The sequence below is a fragment of the Equus asinus genome, chromosome 3 (assembly GCF_041296235.1).
Source record: "Equus asinus isolate D_3611 breed Donkey chromosome 3, EquAss-T2T_v2, whole genome shotgun sequence".
Classification (NCBI taxonomy): Eukaryota; Metazoa; Chordata; class Mammalia; order Perissodactyla; family Equidae; genus Equus; species Equus asinus.
In genome coordinates, this window is record NC_091792.1 from 4,570,417 (window position 1) to 4,591,330 (window position 20,914).

The window sequence follows — 20,914 nt, forward strand, 5'->3', positions numbered from 1 at the left end:
GAATCAGCACACCAGTTCAAGCCACCTCTCTGCAGCATAACAACAGAACTTGAGCTATTTAATTTCAATCCCAGTATAATCTACTAGCCAGACAGCAGACAACTATGTAGCTTTATAAATGTACAATGATTCTATCCTCTGTCCAGCACTCATATTTCTTATATGTTGAAATGGCATATTAAAATAAGAAATATTTGGCAGTTTCATCAAAGAAAAAGGCTGGATGCCTTAAACTATTGATTTTCATTGAATTTAGTTCTATAATTCCTTAGGAAATGTTTTATACGTTTTTCCTATGAAAGTTATATTTGTAGAGCTGAATGGCCGTTTATCAGCTCCTACAGTATTCTGAAGAACTAAAGATACTGTCAAATATATGAGGAATGATATTCTTATAAAATTTACAACATGCTACACTGAGTACTTAGGTCTGGCTAATTGTGAGAAATTGCTTTCTGTTAATGATGCAGCTAAAATAAGAATAGTGTCCCCATGGAACACCTTCCAGTTTCAATACCGTTTGTGAAGAATTTGGTGACTTGAACAGGATGTTCACTTCCCTTGAAGAACTCTCTCTTGACAAACGATTTTTTCAAGAAAGTAAACTAATCCTACAATTTGTTATAACTAGTTTAATATTCAATTTCAAATTCTTCCCTAATTATAGCTATAAGATTTTCACAGTCAAGGACCACGGAATGCAACTGATTTAGTGTTTAGCCATTAAGAAGACAACTTCATGATTTTTAAAAAATTTACTTCTCTCACATGGAGCACTTCCTAACACATTCTACGAAGCCAACATCACTCTGATCCCAAAACCAGACAAGGACAACACAAAGAAGGAAAACTACAGGACAATATCACTGATGAACATAGATGCAAAAATCCTCAATAAAATTTTGGCAAACTGAATACAGCAATACATTAAAGAGATCATACACCATGATCAAGTGGGATTTATACCACGGACTCAGGGATGGTTCAACATTCGCAAGTCAATCAATGTGATACACTGCATTAACAAATTGAGAAACAAAAACCACATGATCATCTCAATAGATGCAGAGAAAGCATTCAACAAGATCCAACATCCATTTATGATAAAAACTCTCAATAAAATGGGCATAGAAAGAAAGTACCTCAACATAATAAAAGCCATATATGACAAACCCACTGCCAATATCACACTCAATGGGGAAAAACTGAGCGCCATCCCTCTGAGAACAGGAACAAGACAAGGATGCCCACTCTCACCACTCTTATTCAACATAGTACTGGAGGTTTTGGCCAGAGCAATTAGGCAAGAAAAAGAAATAAAAGGAATCCAAATAGGCAATGAAGAAGTAAAACTCACACTGTTTGCAGATGACATGATCTTATATATAGAAAACCCCAAAGACTCCATTGGAAAACTATTAGAAATAATCAACAACTACAGCAAAGTTGCAGGGTATAAAATCAACTTACATAAATCAGTAGCATTTCTACATTCTAATAATGAACTAACAGAAAGAGAACTCAACAACACAATCCCATTCACAATCACAACAAAAAGAATAAAACATCTTGGAATAAATTTAACCAAGGAAGTGAAAGACCTATACAACAAAAACTACAAGACTTTCCTGAAATGAATTGATGATGACATAAAGAGATGGAAAGACATTCTATGTACATGGACTGGAAGAGTAAACATAGTTAACATGTCCATACTACCTAAAGCAATCTATAGCTTCAATGCTATACCAACCAGAATCCCAATGACATTCTTTATAGAAATAGAACAAAGACTCCTAAAATTCATAGGGGGCAGCAAAAAACCCTGAATTGCTAAAGCAATCCTGACAAAAAAGAACAAGCTGGAGGCATCACAATCCCTGACTTCAAAACATACTACAAAGCTACAGTTATCAAAACAGCATGGTACTGGTACAAAAACAGGCACACAGGTCAATGGAACAGAACTGAAAGCCCAGAAATAAAACTGCCCATCTATGGATACCTAATCTTTGACAAAGGAGCTGAGGACATACAATGGAGAAAAGAAAGTCTCTTCAACAAATGGTGTTGGGAAAACTGGACAGCCACATGTAAAAGAATGAAGATCAACCATTCTTTTACACCATTCACAAAAATAAACTCAAAATAGATCAAAGACTTAAAGGTAAGATCTGAAACCATAAAGCTTCTAGAAGAAAATATAGGCAATACACTCTTTGACATCAGTCTTAAAAGGATCTTTTTGGACACCATGTCTTCTCAGACAAGGGAAACAATAGAAAGAATAAACAAATGGGATTTTATCAGACTAAAGAGCTTCTACAAGGCAAGGGAAACAGGATTGAAACAAAAAAAAGCCCAACAATTGGGAAAAAATATTTGCAAATCATATATCTGACAAACGGTTAATCTCCATAATATATAAAGAGCTCACACAATTCAACAACAAAAAAATCAAACAACCCAATCAAAAAATGGGCAGGGGACATGAACAGACATTTCTCCAAAGAAGATATATGAATGGCCAATAGGCACATGAAAAGATGCTCATCATCACTGACCATCAGGGAAATGCAAATCAAAACTACACTAAGCTATCACCTTATATCTGTTAGAATGGCTAAAATAACCAAAACAAAAAATAACAAGTGTTGGAAGGGTTGTGGAGAAAAAGGAAACCTCATACACTGCTGGTGGGAATGCAAACTGGTGTAGCCATTATGGAAAAGAGTATGGAGATTTCTCAAAAAATTAAAAATAGAAATACCATATTACCCAGCCATCCCACTACTGGGTATCTATCCAAAGAACTTGAAGTGAGCAATTCAAAAAGACCCATTCACCCCTACGTTCATTGCAGCATTATTCACAATAGCCAAGACATGGAAGCAACCCAAGTGCCCATCAACTGATGATTGGATAAAGAAGATATGGTATATATATATATATATATATATACACACACACACACACACACACACACACACACACAATGGAATACTACTCAGCCATAAAAAAGAATAAAATCATCCCACTCACAACAACATGGATGGACCTTGAGGGTATCATGTTAAGTGAAATAAGCCAGATAGAGAAAGACAATCTCTGCATGACTCCACTCATATGTGGAAATTAAACACGTGGACAAAGAGAACAGATTAGTGGTTACCAGGGGAAAGCGTGAAGTGGTGCACTATAATATGACTGACAAATAATAGTGTACAACTGAAATTTCACAAGGTTGTAAACTATCATAATCTCAATAAAAAGTAATAAAAAAATTTACTTCTCTCACAATTAGAAGCAAACTGTGAGTTCTTGAAAAGTAAAAAGTATATAAAAGCAAATAATCTAATATAAAAGATATTTTATAAAACAGGTTTTCTTCAGACTAGACCAGTTCTAAAAATCCTACAATTAAAGGTACAAATATAAATAGTCTACTCTAATAAAGAAGTCCCAGTCTGCTGACCCTAAGGGTATGAAAGATGGGGCAGAGTCTAGGATCCAGCAAAAGGTTTACATCCTCTTATGAGGAAGCTGGGGTTTGGGGGCTCTTCCCCAAGATGATCCACACCCCAGTTTCAGAGCAAGCACGTTCTCACAGGAGCCATCAGGCCAGAGCCAAGGCAGAAACACTTCGTTATTTGGTGATGATCCTTTTAACAACTTGAACAATAATCACACTGAGATTCAAGGATTTACCTTGGTCTTACACTGGTATCTTTCACACAAATGCACATTAAATCTCTGGCTGTGTTATACGACCAAAGAAAACATAAAAATATTAAGCATTTCAACAGGGCTGAACAAGGAAGATGAAAACTGGAGCAAATTTCGAGTATTCCCTTCTCTTCACCAAAGTGCATCACTATATGTTTAAAAGAAACAACCCAAATGTCTATCCATTGAGAGTATTTATAAATTACACATCCATTCAATGGAATTCTATTCAGTTGTTAAAGCAACAAAGGGTAAATCAGTATCACCTATAAAATATTCTCACCAAAAATGTTCAACCTGAATCTTATCAAGTTTAGAGGAAATACACCATTTTGGCTCTCTGAGTAGCACCCTGGTGGTCAGCAAAAACAGTGCCTTACAAAAGGCAGCACAAAGGGAACCAAGAAGAAAGTGGTTGGCTCATTTTCTAAGAAAGATTGGTATGATATGAAAGCAGCAGTTATGTTCGATATAAGAAATACTGGGAAAACACTAGTCACAAGAACTCAAGGAACCAAAATTGCACCTGATAGCTTCAAGGGTTACGTTTTTTAAGTGAGCTCTGCTGATCTGCAGAATGATGAAGTTGCATATAGAAAATCCAAGCTAATTACGGAGGACGTTCAAGGAAAAAAAAACACTTGACTAACTTCCATGACATGGATCTTACCCATGACAAAAATGTACCCCATGGTCAAAAAATGGCAGACCATGACTGACGCTCCTGTTGATATCAAGACCACTAACTGATAGTTATGTACTTGGTCTGTTCTGTGTTGATTTTACTAAAAAATGCACCAATCAGACTCAGAAGATCTCTTATGCTCAGCACCATCAGGTCTGCCCTAACTGGAAGAAGGTGATGGAAATCATGATGCAAGAGGTGCAGACAAATGACTTGAAAGAAGTGGTCAATAAAGTGATTCCAAGGGCCGGCCCCATGGCCAAGTGGTTAAGTTCGCGCGCTCCGTTCGGCGGCCCAGGGTTTCACGGGTTTGGATCCTGGGCACGGACATGACACCGCGCATCAGGCCATGCTGAGGCGGCATCCCACATGCCACAACTAGAAGGACCTACAACTAAAATACACAACTTTAGACTGGGGGGATTTGGGGAGGAAAAGCAGGAAAAAAAAGAAGATTGGCAACAGTTGTTAGCTCAGGTGCCAATCTTTAAATAAATAAATAGATTCCATACAGCATTGGAAAAAAAATAGACTGGCAAGCCTTTTCTATGTATCTGCTCCATGATGTCTTTGTTAGAAAAGTAAAAATGTCGAAGAAGCCCAAGTTTGAATTGGGAAAGCTCATAGAGCTTCCTGGTGAAGGCGGAAGTTTTGGAAAGCTAACGGGGATGAAACTGGTACTAACATTGAACCCGCTGATGCATACGAGCCACCAGTCCAAGAATCCATTTAGAATTCAGACTTAATGATGACAAATAAAGAGTCTTACATGTTTTTATAAAAAAAAGGGCCTACAGGAAACACAAGAAATAGAGGAACAAGTAAAATAACACCATGCACAAATAGATAAATTTGGAACATGGGACATTCTACAAGACAACTGGCCCGGTATCTTCAAAAAGTTAGTCATTTAAGAAAATCAAGGAAGAAAATCTTCTACCTTAAAAAGAACTAAAGAAACATAGCAACCAAATGCAATGCACAAATCTTGAATTGATTTTGATTTGGGGGAAAAAAGTTAGCTAGAAAAGACATTCTCAATATGGAACAATGCTCATCATGGCATTATTTATAACGGGAAAAAATTGGAATTTATCTAAACATAAAACAATAAGGAAATATTTAAAAGAATTATAATATTTCCATAATATCAACTTTTAATACATAGAATAATTTAGTTTTAATAAATGATATTTTTGTAATATAATATTAACAGGAAAGAGTAGGGTATAAATCTATATATCAAATATAGGCCTAATATACAATATAAGGATCTATCTCTGGATTATGAGTAGTTTTGGTTTGTTCTTTATATTTTTCTCCATTTCTGAAGATTTTTCTTTAATAGAAATGCATTATTTTTATAATTTAAAAAAATGGGCTAATGTTCAAAAAATCAAGAAACTTTGATTCCTTAAAAAAAGGAGTTTCTCAAGATAATTTGAGAAATTCAAATAAATTACATGGATATTAGATGACATTAGGAAATTATTAATTTTCTTAGGTATGAAACAGTATTGTGATCACATCTTTATTCCTAGAAAATTTATGCTGAAATATTTAGTGGTGAAATGTTATAATGTCTACAACTTACATACAAAAGGTTCAACAAAACATACACACATACAACTACAATAATAAATATATAGGTAGATAAAGCACATATAGGAAAATGTTAGACTTGGATATGAAATAGGGAAATTAATTAGTTAACTGAGAGTACAAGAAAATATTTTACAGCACTTATCTGTAAGAGAATAAGCTCCACTTTGATGGAAAATAATACACAGAAGGGCTCTTCCGAAAAAATAGAGTTAACTACGAATTATTTTATACTAGTCATCATTCACTACTTTTCAAAGAATAAAATTACAATTAAAACTGAAATTGCTAATTAACTTGACTGTGATATTTCATGATGTATATGTATACTAAATCATCACATCGTACACCTTAAAAAAATCACGTTCTACAACCTAAATATACACAATTTTATCAATCATACCTCGACAAAGCTGGAAAAAAACTAAAACTTTTCAGGACACTGTTTAACTTTGCTTATTAAGGATGCAATCAAGCAACTACGGAGTGTAAGAGGTTGCTATGAATCGACTTTACGTCCTGCTCTAAAAGTTGCGATCTTGAACAAATCCCCATCAGCTTGCCATATTTTTTAAATTCCTCTCTTTCCCAAAAAAATATAAAGAAAATCCAGATTCCAAATAAATAAGGTATTTTAAAAAGTGGGAGGGATGGGAAGAGCAGTTATTTTGGCATTTTAGATTCCTTTTTAATCAAACAGTAGAAATTCTAATTTTGCAAAGAAGGAACGTCTCGAACTGCCTGTAGAATGTTGAGGTGGCCAGATGGTCCATTCTAGAAGGCACCTGGGCATGAGCTGGTTGTGACCTAAAGGGACAGCCTAATGGTTGTTAACTACTAATACTCTGCTCAAAACCGTATGTTACATACGGGAAACTCAATAGAATTCAAGGACAGGACAGGAAAAGCCACTTCCAAGTTCTTAGATGGCTATTAGTCTGGTTATTTCCAAGAAAAATGGTTTAAAACATTATATCCAGCTCGTTATCAAGGAGCAATGCTAAAGCAAACAGAGCTACAGAAGGTGTTTTCCTTTTCAGACTATAGCTTTATTTTACAGTGATATAAGCACATTTGCTGGTCACTCTTCTACAACTTTCTTCCTTGAAAACACTTCATGTCCTTGAAAACTTCTAAGTCACAGTCAAATGCACTCTCACTAATATAATCGTAAATTCTCCCAGCCGAGCTTCTGGGGTGTGCCAATATGCCATCCTGCAGGCAGCAGAAAACCAGGCTAACAGGGAAACCAATGAGTCATACGAAGATAAATTATATTTTTGCTTCAAGCATGTTTTGAAACTAACTCCTCTCTCAATGAAATCGTGTTTTTATATGAACACTAAAGTTCATACTAAGCAGTTCTTCAGCTACTCCAAAAAATACAGTAGAATGTTGATGGACTTCTGGGTGGGTTTTAAATCCATCTCTCCAACGAATAAGAGTAACAGAAACCAAAGTTTCTGCAAAGCCTTCAGGACAACACTCCAAGAATAGCAAAAGTGCTTCAAGAACAAGTATTATAATCAGAAGACATGTCTGTGCCTAGAAGACTACAATATTTTCTCCCTCTACAGCACAAAAACTGAACCAGAAGCCAGAAGTGGAAAAGAACTGTTGTTGCATTAAATGAGAGAGAGAAAAAAAAGACTATACCCACTAAAACATTACTGATTTGAGCTAACCAGTGAAAAAATGAACAGACTTTGGAAGGAATTCCAAGATTTCATTTAACTCTAGAATCAAGAACAGTTTAAAATGTTCTTAAACGTCGTTTGCTAATTCCTTATGCTATGGTTATATCACGCCCCTCCAAGAGCTCCCCGCCACGCCAGGCGGGTGCCAGGAGACCAGCACTTCCACTCACTCTCTAGGGTGCAATGTGACTGTGTGCATCATGGGTGTACAAATGTCCATACAGTCTGCACCACCAATCCCACTTACACGTAATTATCAGCAGTGCACACAAAGACTTAAATGTCAGATTACTCACTGTGAAAAGAATTAAAAATAATCTAAAGGCATAAAAAGAAATTGCTAAATTATAGGAAATCCATATGAATATCATATAGATTAAGCATGGTTTTACGAGTGCGTACTACCTTACAAGAAACTTTTTTTCCTATCTTTATAAGAAAAGAATTTTTAAGTTTGCTGATACACCTTTGATGTCTTGAGAACATTCATTTGAATTATATATTATTAGGTTACTTGATTCATACTCTACATAAAAGGCTTTTATATAACTTAAATACTTATTCTACCTAATTATGTCTAGCTACTATTTAAGTTCTATTATTACTGCTCTCTCCATGGTGGAGGATTAAAGAAACAAAGAATGAAGCTCATATTTTTAAGGAAATATAAATATTATAATATTCTGTATCAACATAACAACAGTCTGCATACCATGAAATGCGTCACAAAGAAAACTAAACAGCATTAACTAGCCAGGATAATTATATTGAAAAGGAAGAAGTTTATGTAAAATATAAGTTATTCCATTTTTCTCCAAAAATGAAAGGAGTATCTTTGTATTTGGCTGAGTTAGGTAGCTGCTCTCATGAAGTTCAGCCTTTAGACCACACTAAATAACACCCAAATATTTGCTTTGTTTGGAAAAGTGCTTCAAAAAATTATTTGCATGCTTTTAGGTGGGTCTTACACTCCAATCTGATGACAGGATATCCGCTAACAAACGTCACACGTTACCTGCCTGGCATCTGAGTCTGCCTCTGGCTTTAGACTTACGCCCTCCCTGGAGTATCGCCAGTTACACCACGTCATCCTCCTCCGTCTCCTCTTTTCTACAAACACATGAAGCTCCACTTCTGCAAATTAGGAACCACTTGCCTAATTAACCTTGGACAATCCCAGCTAAAGTTTTGAAAACCTGCAAATTACTTCTCTATATTTTGCTCTGGTAGAAAACATTTACCAACCCACAGAACAATTTGCTTAGACATATTATTTTATCTGGAAGGAAAAAAGTGTTCCATGACCACAAAAGTTTAAAACATAATAAATTATATTCCCCATTTTGGAGATTCACAATACACAAATCCCACAGTAAGAAAATCTGCCTATATTTGTGTAACCCAGTGTGTCTCTAATTCCTCTAGAAAATTTTCTTCCTCAGGGCACTTGTTAACCTGAAAAAGAAATGGTGGTCTGAGGAACACAGCTGGACGCATTGCTGAGTGGATGGATCACTGGTAGAAAGACAATTCCAAGGTGCTCATAAGTAGATTAATAGCAACCAGCAGGGCAAGACCAGTGAGAAGCCACCGGGCTCTGTCCTGAACTCTCTCATGCTCAGGCATTTCATCACAGAATTGGAAAAAACCACCGTTGGTAAGTTCATCAAATTTCTAAATCATATGAAGCCAAGAGGAGTTGAAAAGTTAGCAAAAGAACGATGATCCCAACAAATCCTGACAAGGCTGAAGTTGGGTTCTATAAATAGATGAAAACTGACTGAAAATAAATATAGAGTATTGATTTGCTTCCTCCTTCCAAAGAAATTATCTAAAAAACCACAAGCAAGAGTGAGGAAGGCAGGACTTAACAGCAGCATATATGAAACTATTCAAGGGTTTTCATCAACTCTAAACTCAGTGTCAGTCAACAGAATTACGGGACCAGCAAGAAAATTATTGTAATTTTAGGCTGCATTAGTTAGCAATATAGCCACTGGAAGCAGGGAAGTTTTCCTCTCTCTCCCTCGTGTATATGCTTGTCGGACCCTCTCGGGAGCTTTATTCAAATCCAAGTGCAACACTTTAAACTGGAACACCTGAATGAGCTGAGGGCATTTATTCCAAAAATAAAAACATTAATATAAAATATAATAGGTGATTTCAAATATTTGAAGAGTTATCATGGTAGAGGTATTTGACTTATTTTTTATGATGTAGGGTAGGGATGGAGTACAGAATCGAATGTTAGATGCCCATAAGGAGAGGAATTTCAACCTAATGAAAAGCAGCTTTTTAATCAACCAGTCAAAAGACCGAATGACCTACTCAAGAGATAATCATAAGTTGAATGAACATTTAGCCAGAATGTCACTGAAGAGACTCAAGCAGATGCAATGCAGGTCTAGATAACCTTTAAAGATCCTCTCAACACTGAGATTCTAAAATACAATCAGGGCAGCATCACCACTTGAAGACAACATTACCAAGAACAACGCCATACCTGCCCTATGGAATCAGGGACATCAGCGCCAGCGGGTGCTGGAAGCTGACTCAGGACAGCTGATTGTCCAGTTTTCGGGATTTTGCAAGCCCACTGTCAAACACAGTCACTGTTAAAATTTATATACACTTACAATGAAATAAATTATATTAAAAACAAAGCTAATAAACACTCAAACATATCAATTCCTAATACCACTTTGTTAACCTGAAATTGGCCCCAGTGGGATATTTACACTCTGAAAATCTGCAAATGACACAAATCAGAGCTTTTTTTTTCTTGAGAGCGGTTGTTAAATATTTCTCACCACCACAGCACGTCAGGAATATATAAGCTCCTACATATACAGCTTCAGGTTGTATGGAAGAGAAGTAGGAATCAAAGCAATCTTCCTCAGGAAACCGGAAAATCAGGAAGAGGAAGCAGTACCTGAACTTTCAAAAGTGATCTGCCTTCTTATTGAACAAATTGTGGCGCATTTATACAATAGAATACTCTACAGCCTTTGAAAAGAACGACGCACATTGACTTGCGTTGGGAAGATACACAACAAACTAATAAGACCAGTCTCCTCTGGGGAGAGATATCCTGTACCATTTTTAGCACAGATATTTGCATTTTTTTTCTCACATGCATGTATCATTGTACTAAAAATAACAACAATGCCATAATCAAACACAAAGAGGTCGACCTTGAGCAGTATCTTGATGGCGCGGCAAGAAAGAGAAGCAGCCACGAGACAGAGGAGAAAGTAGCCTTGACAAAAGCAGAAGCAGAAATCCTTAAGCCCAGAGGGCACCTCGGGATACCTCCTGCTGAGAGGATGAAAATACCACCTCGTGACTGTGCTGACCAGCCTCCATTCCCTGTTCTTCCAGAGGAGCCAGCTGGAGAGTTGATATACCTACCTTCCTTATTCACCGGGTATCCTTAAAAAAAGTTCTCAACTTGGGGTGATTTTGACCCCTAGGAGACATTTGGCAATGTCTAGAGACATTTTTGGTTGTGGAAACTGAGGGGGGCAACTGGTACTTAGGGAGTAGAGGCCAGGGATGCTGCTGAACATCCTCCAGTGCACAGGAAGCCCCCACCGCAAAGAATCACCCAGCCCAAAATGTCGACAGTGACAAAGTTGAGAAGCCCTGTGCCACTGTCACCTGAGGTCACCTGAGTGGATCTCTGCTCTTTATAATCCAAAGAGTCTAGCCAAGACCCAGAGAGTCTGTCTTCACTAGAAAACGTGGCCATAGAATCTGAAGTGACCTTTAAGAGAGCCTGCAAGTCTCCTTGAAAATCACCGCCACGGGAGGCAGCCCGGGGAGGGGTTAAAGATGTTGCGCTGGACCTAACAACTGACAGAAGTAACTTACCTTCAGAAAAACCTGCTCACCGCTGTGTCACCAGCATATCTGCAAAGTATCACAGTACTCATTAAACTTGTCAATTTTCCAGAAAAAAGTAAAAAAAGCCAAACAAATACCAAGTTCTCCATTAACATGTTGTTATTTTTGAAATCGTAAAAAGTAAATGAACTGGAATTACGAGTTCAAATACCAGTCACTGTAGTTTTAAATCCATTAAATCTGGACACCGGTGGCTACGGGCTCTACCTTCATAGCTCTTTCTTCTCTTGCAGTCTTCAGTCTGCATACCTGACACCATCATTCCTTCACAAGAGCTTAGCAACCTACTTCTTTCTTTAAATAGTAAGACATATGGCACAGGGTCTCGTCCATAGTAAATTGCAATAAATATTTTATTAATTAATTAAATAAAAAGACTGCTACACAGATAACCCCTCCACCTTTGCCAGAGTTGAGTTAGGCAATAGCAGAGTCACTCACCACCCACAATATATAATTTTTAGATACTAATAGCCAAAATATTTAAATTTATAATTAACTCTGTCCTCTACCTAGTAATAGGAGACTACCAGAACATAAACTGCCTCTGAATACAGGTATTCATTTCCCTACAAAACCCCCAATCTCCATGTAGTTTCAATGTATCCCACCCACCTTCAGCCCCATTCTGACCGACTTTCTTCCCAGAATGTATGGGCAGGGCCATTATCTAGCTTTGGCCATTCTTCTACCAAAATCCAACGGGCTCAGACAAAAGGTGGCAGCAACTGAAACAGGAACAGAGAAGAGCATCCATATACCTGGGCAGGTGAGGGCTGAGCTGTCTGGGGTGCCAGTAAAGTGCACATTGTGGACAGGTGGTGGTAGAGAGAGATTAAACAAGGCAGAGGCCAACAGGAGAAGTAACTGACTGAGAATCAGCTAGTCAATCTCAGAAGAATGGGCTAAAGACAAGGTGTCTGAAGCATGAATGATCGCCATGGGCACTGGATGAAAGTGTACAAGGAAAAGCCAGACTAGTAGAAACTGAAGTCAAAGCCAGCACTGCCGAAACCGCAGCACAAAGCCCCAGAGGCAACCACACGCTCACACTGGGCACATGTGGTCTATGTAAATAATGTAACAGCCTGGGCATAATATCCCAAACACAAGGACAAGGTCAGCAGCTCTTTAACATTACTGGATACTGATATGGAAATACAGGAAGCTGCATCTTCCAAACGGGTCTCTACCTTAAACAAATTGTCAGTGTCATGATTTTAAAAGGCCACTTAGGTAAATCACGGCAGCAACCCAGGCAGAGCAATCAGCACTGTCCGCACGGGTCTAGCATATAAAGAGTATAAAGCCAAACTGAAAAGAATTGTCCCTTAAATAACTAATTTTAGTGACAATAAGAAAATTAAGTACCACATGACCCATACGATAGGAACACAGAAGGAGATAGAACAATAACCATTACTATACCGAAGAGTAAAAACAGAGAAAAAAAATGTTGCTTACCTAAAGAATTTTTTCCTGCATAGTTGCTTTAGTAATGTAGGGAAAATATGTGCTGCAATGGAAAGCCATGCATTGTCTAGAACACACCTTCCTACTTATCTGATTCTGATGCTTTGGGAGCTATTTTAAAACTCTGTAAATTTTAGATAAGTGAAAGCAAAGCTCAAGAACTCTCGTTGATAGACATGCAACTTGGTTCTGACTGAGGGCAGCTGACTTCCCTCCCTCACTGGGGGAAGGGCCAGTTTTGCCCCCATTTATACATTGACCTCAATATTCAGGAACTATAAATGTGTCTGTCTTTAAATTCTCATTTCAACTGGTTATAACATCTTAGCAGTTCCTTCTTTAGTGATTTAAGCAAAATCTTTAACATATGTTGATTTATATCTGTATGAAAGTCATGATTGTACCTTTTTAGAAAATTATCTCTTAACAGTAATTTTTGAGAAAACAATTAGTTGCTCTTTGAAATGTGGGAGAAGTATTGGTATTTACCAGTGAGGTTTTCTTAGTTATGCTGCTGGATTTAATCATAAGTAGAGCTATCGTCCACTACAGAGGTTTGGGGACCTACGGGTGACAAAGCCCCTGACTCATCAAATTAGAAGTGAGTAGAGTGTCCTCAATAGGATGGAGGTGAAATCGCATTTCTGTTCACACTGGAGAAAGGGAGGGAGGACAGAAAGGAGAATGGCCTCACTAGAATGGGAGTTCTTATTTAAGAGTATAGAGGATCCCTATCTTCGTAGTTTCATAGATACATGGCTACATCCCAAAGACAATCCCATCCACTCTGCTCGCCAATAACACATCGCATTAGGACAGCGCTGGCTCATTGAGATCCTGACAGAGCATCCTTTCTCTGTCTATGAGTGTTTGCTGCATTCACTCTTGGTTTTCAGCAATAAACATTCTATAATCTCATCACATCCATGTGAATGTTCAAAATGCTAGTGGCATATGACTACAATTAAACAAAAGTGAAGACTTGTCAAAAATTGAAAATGGTGAGAAAAATTATGTATGAGATGCATATATAGAGGATAAATGTGACTGATTATAAAATTCCTCTATCCATGATTTCTTCTTGAGGATTAATACTGGAAGCAAGGGTTTTCTGCTCATACAGATCAAGGCTTAAAAGAATAAAACACATTCTGAGTCTAAGGTGTCATGCACTCACATGGAGAAAACAGAAAGTATACCTCAGACCTCTCAGTTCAAGGATACTTTTTGCCATAAAAACAAATTAACTTTTTTTTTAATAATCAAAAGATAGTAACATAAATTTTACCATCAACACATAGCATTCCTCACACAGGACTTGATTGCAGAACCAAACCAATATTCAGGAAAGTATCCTCAGAAATGGCTACAATTTAGAGCATTAAATGACTTTGCACAGAAGGAAACTATACACAAGAACACGAGAGCCCTGGTCTCTGCACGGATGTAATTTCTCAGTACTGGAGTTCTTTATGCAGAACTTCCAGATGCAGAACGTGTACAGCAGTACTAAGCCACACCGTCAGGCTGGCTGCTTAGATTTCTGGGAGGTTGTCAGCATTTCCGTAGGGTTTGGGAACTAAATTTAGAGGATACAGTTTGTTTGGTTAAACGTCTTTTTTGCAGCTTCCAATAGCTTTCGCTGGTATATACGATCTTTCCAGCCTTCAGCACTTGCTCAGTCTTCCTACCTTTGCTGCTTTACTGGTAACTGTCTTCTCGCAAAAGGCAAAGTAACTACAGTGGTTAAAAAAAGAAAAGTCATTTTTCTCTTCCAGACTTCCTGGAAGTCCACATTTTGAGACTATACATTGCTCGCCAAAGTTCAGTAACTTGTACAGCTGCTGTGTCACTCTATTATCCATCCAATAAGACAAGTGAGGAAGACGCCGTGCTCAGCCAAACTACTGTCCACAACTGGCGACTCACACAAAAACCAGCACTGCTGATGACAGTGGGCATTCATTTGGGTGGGAGCTAGAGTACTGCCTTTCAAATTTCCTTTTGCAGTCCTGCCACAGTACGCTGTAACCCAGATTTACACTTTCTCTCTGAAATGTACTATACATATCATTCAATATTGGCTTAAATATTGTTAACTCCTGAAGATTTTTCCTATTATTATTTAAACACAGATGCATAATTCTTACATTCTCAGCATACCGTCAATTTAAATATCAATACATAAGCATCATCAGTTTAACCAAATAAGAATCAAATCAAGAAAGTCTCAAAGATCTTAGAAGCATCTTTAACAACAGTTTTCTCCCAATATCAATTGCTTTAAATAAATATATTAAAAAGGCAATGGATGGCTGTAATTTGGTGATAAAACCCCATATTAATACCTAGAACAAAGCAAGAAGGAAAAATATAAAGGAATAAATTTGAAAAAACACAGGAAACTCATAAAAATTAAGAACAATATTGTGACTTGAAGGCTTAAAAAAATAAGTGACTTTAAGAAAAAGGATGCTGTAAGATGTTGACAGTACCCTGAAGAACAGTACCCTGCCAGCAGCACAGTGGGCTCTCCCAGCTGTCCAGGGGCACCGGGTTATTACAGCTCCTTTGATGGACCACTACAACCCATTAAAGAACAACATTACAGTAACAGTCATTTCTGGATTCCATTCATTTTAATCAATAATTTTGCTTCCCTCCTTCCTACTAATGTTCTAGCTAGAGAACCCAGGAGGTGAGTTCTGTGTGGACAAGGATCTGGTATCTCTGGACACAGGACCTGGGATCACACCGGGAACTGGACTTTGAGGAGTTTTCCAATAGTATCCTATGGAGCCCTGAAGTTCTTGGAGGTACCTCAGGGGCCATCAAGGCAGAGGGGTAGGCAGCAGAAAGAAAGAGCATATAGGGTTTTGGCCTCTGTCCCCTCTGACCTCCAACCAGGATGTAGCTAACACTGTATCCAATTCCATATGCTGAGTTTTCTTGTAAGATTCATTTTTTAAAAAGGTTCAGCCTCTTTAAAAAATGTTGAAAAACTCCTGAGCTACTTGATCTCCAAAATTTGCACTAGTTTTAATATGTTTTGGCTCAAAAAGTCATCAGAGAAAAATGTTAAAAAGGGATGGGGATAAGAATACTAGCGTATGTAAAGAGATAAACCCCTATAAAAGTCCTCAACCAAGTCAGGTTGACGGATCTTCATTATGATCCTCATGAACTTTGATAGAGAACCTTCTGGAGAGAACTCTACAATAAGCCCCAGAGATATACAGATACGCACCAGAACCCTGGCCATGGGGCTCATAAAGCAGATTGGTAAAACTCATTCCCAGCCCACTCCCTCAGGAAGGGGAACGCAAATCACACCAGGAGACCACTTAGAGTTAGCATCAGGACCTGCCCACCAGGGTCGCCTGATTCCGACCCACTTAACTCAGTTGACCCCCAAAACCAGGTTGATAACCATCCTCAGAAAGGCATTTATTTAAGAAGCTGGTTTCCAAGGGAACTTCATCTGCTCTGACCAAATCTTTCAGTAAAAAAATGATTTTTAGTATTTCAAGGTTTCACGGCAAAGCCCTAGAATTTGCCAGCATTTCTAGCATGATTTTAAAGTCAAAAGATTGGTTTTTGTGTGTGGTTTGTGGAAATGCTTTATCTTATGATCATATCATGCCCATCTAAAACATGCCGGCTAGATTCTGGAGCCCCAGAGACACAAGCTGGAACTTCATAATTCCTAGAAAGGTAACACAAACAACTTGCCTTTGATAGCTGCCTGAACTGACCTAAGATGTAGGAATGCTGGGAAAGAACTGTGCCAATTTTCCAGGCCTATTTAATTCTAGCATCTTAAGGATTAAAAATAAGAACTCCATTCTGGCCCTGTAATAGACTTGAAGAAGAGATTCCCGTGAAATTTTTCTCTCCTATTAGCTGCCACAAGAGCAAAAGAGGATGCTGGAGACAGAGCTATAAGGGAGAGTTTCTCTGACTCTCTAGCCATCGTCCAGATTGACCTTATAATGGGAACTCTAAAGTACCAAGCTTGCTAAGTATGATGGTAAAGAGATATGATTCCAAGGGACCACAGGACATTGGTGGCTTTTCCTCCCCCTTTTTACTCTTCCTTACATGTGAACTCTGTGGCAAAGAAAGGAAAAACAGACTACCCGGGCCACACCCAGGCCACTCCTAGTTAGACATATTCTGACTCTCAGCATTACCATAATGTACAAACTAGCGCGGGCTACCATCCATCCAGTTTACTCAGCCACTTTGCCTAAACGTGAAAATTGTATTTAGATATGTGCTGACCACATTGCAAAGATAAGAATAAAAACTTTGTGTACTTAATTCAGAAGCGTAGAGCTCCTAAAATCTAAATTATTACTATCCAAATGAACAGACACAGTTTTTGACATTCCTGGTGTGGGGACGTGGAATTGGCCACCCCAAGATATGTCTCTTTGGCATCAGGATTATTTGAGGTTGATTGCTTTTGATAAACTGGGACAGGGAAGGAGGCTCTGAGGAATGGAACTTGCCCTTCCTTAGGACACATTTACATTTGTAAGGTACACCTCTATCTGTAAAAGCTGCCTCCCTCTCTGTACCAGGAAGAAGAAAGGATATGACCTTCTCTCTAAAAACTCTTAATCAATACCAAAGGCAAAGACTTAAAATCTGCATTTTATTGTGCTTGTCTGGTAACCTCCTGTAACTGACTTCCCTCCCCCTCCCAACTTTGGCATTTCTTTAAGGATTAAGCATCTTTCCTTAGGCTAGGAACTGATTGCTGTGCTCACCTGTGACCGCCCAGCTCCAGACAATAGACTTGCCTCCTGCTACGCCCACCGAGATAGCCGACCACTACCTGCTGTGTCCATCAAGCACTGTGCCGACAGGGCAATCTTGTGACTATTGTGGGAGGGACATTTCAATCACATGTGAAACACCCCGTTTGGGGGTATATGACCAGTCTGTGCACCCCACTTCTTCGGTGCCCTTTCTTCCTTCAGGAAGAAAGGCCCCGGGCCATGGTTCCTCATAAAGCTTTGTTTAATTTTCTCTTGCTATTCTGTCTCATGTGAATTTAATTCGTTCTCCAGCCAGACGAACCCACATTTGGGAAGAGGAAATGTCCTGCTCCCCTACACTGGCAAATCAGACTAAGCGATCAGACAAAGGAACACAATATGAGAAAAATCATGCATTTCAACTACCATATTTATGTGGTAACTGAAGTTGAAGTGGAGACACCAGATGAAACAATGTCAAAAGCATGATAGTGATTCCAAATGACTCTTGATGCTAAAAAATTATAAAACATACGCACAAAATTCTCAACTGGTCAATTCAATTACATTTAGTTCACTTCTTCTAGCTGTTGGAATACTAGCCTCTAGTTCATCTGTGAATTTACCTGCTAAACTTTTTACTAATACAAATATGAAATTTACTAGATTGCTTTAAATAGCTTAAAGGTGATAGGACTTTCTCATCTTCAAATATAGGTGGAGGAAATTACTTGCTTCTTCCATTAACCTTTTCCATTGCAAACAGAAGTCAAGAGATAGAAGTCAGCTAGGAATTTAATTGAGAGCTGACAGAACAGAGGAAGTCCCACTATTCAGCTCAGTTCCTCCTCCTTGTGGTCACAAAGGGAAGGTGCCTGCATCTGGTGACATTTCTTCAGGGAATCTTATCATTTAAATGACTTACAGAATAGTCATTTGAAGGAATACATGATGCCAATGAAAAGTGCTCAATTTTCATTTGTAAGTGATTTCCACTTCCCTCTGTCTCCCATTCTTCAGTGTTATCTCCATCTTAAGAGTTGATTTTAAACTATTTTCTTAATTGCAAGATTACTGAACACATCCTAAATGAAACAGTAACTGTGCATCTCTAAGAATTCAGTATGTGGATATGCCACAGCCATTTTTAACACAAATTGAAAACACAGTATTAAATATCATAGTGCATTAAACCACTGCCTGGAACTTCACCCGCACTGGCCAACCAGGTGGGTGGGGCTGCTGTTATGATTATCGGTCACTTACTAGGCTCCAGCCCACAGCCCAGACTGACTCATACACTGTTTTCACATTCCCAGCTTCCAATGAACCACCGAGTATTATTTATAAAGTGGAAGGAGGAAATAAAAACACTTTTCATAATAGGTTTTGGATGGTTTCCACTCAAGATAAGATAGATTGATGCTATTTTGAGGAGCGTCTAGTGAGGTTCCCCCCGCAGCAGGAAAGGCCCCCTGGACTGTGAAACAGTCCTGACTCTGGCACGTTCCCCACCAGCCCTCCATTTACCTAATCTTGTCAGTGAGAGCATGCCCTCCTTCTCCACTCCTAGACCTAATTTTTTACATTCAAATACTGTTTTTTTAAATGCCATTTGGTTGTTTTTGCACACTTACGAACCCATCAGAAGCACAGTAGGCTATTCTGGCCCTGACAAGCCGCTTGTGCCCAGACATTCTTCAGAGGAGCTGGAAAGAATTAACCCCTAAGCCGAATCTATGCCCTTCTCTTACAGAATTCCCAGCTCACGGAAGAACAGAATTACTAAGGTAAGAAAGAGAAGCGTATTTGAAGAATTTGCTTCATGACTTTTAGACAAGAGAAAGAGAAGAGAAGCTAACAAACAAGAATGTTGCTTCAAGAGACGATTTGTCCCTAGTCCTTTGGGAGACAGGGCATTTTGCCAGCTGTCCCTGCTGGTCCAACTGAAAGTGTTATGCCTAGACTGCTGTACCCTTAGGACTGAAACCATGTAACAGGAATGCTTTGAGGCACCCAGACTTCACATTGTAGCGTGTGGCCTTCTGTGGGGGAGGCGGGGGATGCCTGCTATTCTCATTTAAATATCATTTACAGCTTTTTCATTCGATTTCTTTCTGCACACCGGTTCTCCCTATCCTTTATGTTACATAATTGAAGATCTACACGTTATTATGACCTTACTTGATGTATTCTTTCCCTTCATTGTACAGCTCATTAGGAAAAATGGACAGCATAAGTAAAAAACCATGTTAGTAGGAAATACAAGCTTTATATGATAAAGTAAATTTATGCTAACTAGGTAATTTAAAGGTCTGCTCATACAACGGGAGAGGATGCACAACCTTAAAGCTGCAGTTAACATTTATTTCCACCCAGATTTGAGACAATGCCACAAAGCCAGTCCTCAGCAGCTATATCACTCACATTTATGAGTCAGAATACATTTATTCTTATTTTGTTTACTATCATTTCCATAGACCTGGAAGGTGGATAGGAACCTTGGAAGTTATGTGGTATATCTTTTTCATCTAGCTAAACTCTCAGAGCAGGTGACCAGCTGTGCTACATTGCATCATTATCAGTGAATGCAAAGGAGCCAGGTGGAGGAGTACCATTCAGTACCACCAGGCAGGAAGTTTCAACTCTCATTCAACCCAAATCTCACTGTTTTCAGAGGACACGTAGAAGAATAAGTCAGCATCCTATCTACCCAACCCTTTATATATTAAAGGCACTTTCTGTTTCAGTTGGGGATCGTGTGGGTAAACCAGGGAACAGTGTACCTTCGTCAGACCACAAATTCTCAGAAAGAAAAAAGCCAGGTGAGGCTGTGCAAATGAGCCTTTTATCCATTGCCAGAACTTTTACTTGTAATCAGAAGCCAGATCTTCTCATATTATGACTTTTCTCCCAATGTGAATTTCTTTTTTTTTTTTTCCTCTAGGGAAAATACTAAATCCTTAGTATTTACAACATGGAAGAAATTTTGGTCACATGCTGTACAGCACACTGTTTTTTCTTGGTTGCACTTGTCATGCCTGTAAGTCCATGTCATG

General features: G+C 38.4%; 1 pseudogene; it reads left to right on the forward strand.

Moving 5' to 3' along the window:
- Positions 1 to 3,491: 3,491 nt before the first annotated feature.
- On the forward strand, positions 3,492 to 5,144 carry LOC106829785 (small ribosomal subunit protein eS1 pseudogene; annotated as a pseudogene).
- Positions 5,145 to 20,914: the final 15,770 nt, after the last annotated feature.